The sequence below is a fragment of the Cervus canadensis genome, chromosome 21 (genome assembly GCF_019320065.1).
Source record: "Cervus canadensis isolate Bull #8, Minnesota chromosome 21, ASM1932006v1, whole genome shotgun sequence".
Classification (NCBI taxonomy): domain Eukaryota; kingdom Metazoa; phylum Chordata; class Mammalia; order Artiodactyla; family Cervidae; genus Cervus; species Cervus canadensis.
Window position 1 is genome coordinate 28534881 of NC_057406.1, and position 2071 is coordinate 28536951.

General features: G+C 41.1%; 1 pseudogene; it reads left to right on the top strand.

Annotated features, from left to right (window-relative positions):
- The first annotated feature begins 209 nt into the window (after nucleotides 1–209).
- On the top strand, nucleotides 210–1585 carry LOC122423785 (annotated as a pseudogene).
- The last annotated feature ends 486 nt before the right edge of the window (nucleotides 1586–2071 follow it).

Here is a 2071-nt window from a genome sequence, read left to right on the forward strand (position 1 = left end):
TTCTTGCCATAATGGCTGTAGCAATTTGCATTCCCACTAACGGTTCACAAGTGTCCTCTTTTCTCTGCATCCTCACCAACACTTATCTCTTGTCCTTTTAATAACAGCCATGCTAACAGTGTGTGGGCTTCCCTGATAACTCAGTTGGTCAAAAAAAAAAAAAAAAAAAAAACACCCACCTGCAATGCAGGAGACCCTGGTTTGATTCCTGGGCCGGAAAGATCTGCTGGAGGAAGGGATAGACTACCCACTCCAGTATTCTTGGACTTCCCTTGTGGCTCAGCTGTTAAAGAATCCATCTGCAGTGAGGGACACCTGGATTCGATCGCTGGGTTAGGAAGATCCCCTGGAGAAGCTGAAGGCAACCCACTCCAGCATTCTGGCCTGGAGAATACTACGGACTGTATAGTCCATGGGGGTCGCAAAGAGTTAGACATGACTGAGCGACTTTCACTTTCATCCTAAGACTGTGAGCCGATATCTCACTGTGGCTTTGATTTGCATTTCTCTGGTTAGTGGTGCTAAGTGCCTTTTCATGTGCCTATTGGTCATTTGTAATCTTCTTTGGGGTGGGGTTTTTTTGACTGCTTTCATCAATAGACTGTTATGGAAGTGATATTATGTGACTTCCAAGGCCAGGCCGTAAAAATGTCCTGGACTTCTGCCTTGTTCATACGTGATGGAAGGGTATAGGTACAGAAACAGAAGAGACTACCCACAGCACAAAAGTTGGAGGAAGGGGCCTGGAGCCAAGGAATTCGAAGAATATAGCTCTGGAAACTAAAAACGGTGTAAGGAAAGGAACGACAGTGATGCAAGGTGGCAGCCACCATGGGCTCAGGGGTAAAAGTTCCTTCAATTTCCAGCTGTTGGAAGAAGGCCAGAAAGCTGTAGGAGATAGCACAGTTAGCCTAAGTCTAGAAGATAAAGAAGACATGGCACTTATAAGATGGACAGGGATGATTGGGCCTCCACGAACAATTTATAAAAACTGAATATATAGCCTTAAAATAGAATATGGACCCAAGCACCCCGGCTATGTGAAATTTGGAACAAAAATTAATATGAAAGGAGTTAATAGTTCTAATGGGGTGGTGGAGCCCCCTTAGAGCCATATCAATGCTACCAAAATGGCAGAATTAATAATAGCATTGTCCTGCAAGAGCTTCGACACCTAATGATGTCTAAAGAAAATCTGAAACTCCCTCAGCCACCTGAGGCAGTGTGAAAAATGAGAAACCACAGGCTCTCCCCTACCCCCTGTTCGATTTAAGCAGTCTTCATTTTGCACAGTAGTAAACTTTCTAGAATAGTAACTTTCTACATCTTGTAGACCTCAGTGTACTGTAAAGACAGCTCTCATTCAAAGACAGTTTATCTGAAGATATTGTAAATGATACTTTTTTTTGTCCAGTTGAAATATATGAGTTGTGCTATAACAACAACAACAAAAAGGTAAGGAAAGGATTTTCTTGTAGAGACTTCCAAGGGAGCAAAGCTCTGATGAACCTTAAGTTTATTTCAGTGATACTGATTTTCAGATTTCCTGTCTCCAGAACTCTGAATGAATAAAATTCTTATTGTAAGCCACCAAGTTTATGATAATATATTACAGCAGCCATAGGAGCCTGGTACAAATGGCAAAAAAGTGCTTGAAAAGATACTCAACATCATTAATCATAAGGGGGGTACAGATTAACACTGCCATGTGATACTACTATATACCTGCCCAAATGGTTAATATTGAAAATGTAATAAACTGATCACTGTGCATGATACCCAAATTTTAGTGAAAATGCGTTATGTAAATTTTCTTATGTTGTCATGAACACTTTAGAAGGATGTCCAAAAAACTAATGAGAGAGGTTACTTTGAATTCAATGAAACAGAAGCCAAGGACTGTTTCCCAGAAGAAAGGTATTTACCTAAACTGAAAGAATTATGTTTTGACCAAAACTTGTTCTTTGTATCTTTGTATCTTCTGAAAGACAGCATTGCACTGCCACCAAAGACCAACTTAGGAGTCTTTCTCTACCATCTGTTCTCCCCCAGCCCCCACATCCCAGACACT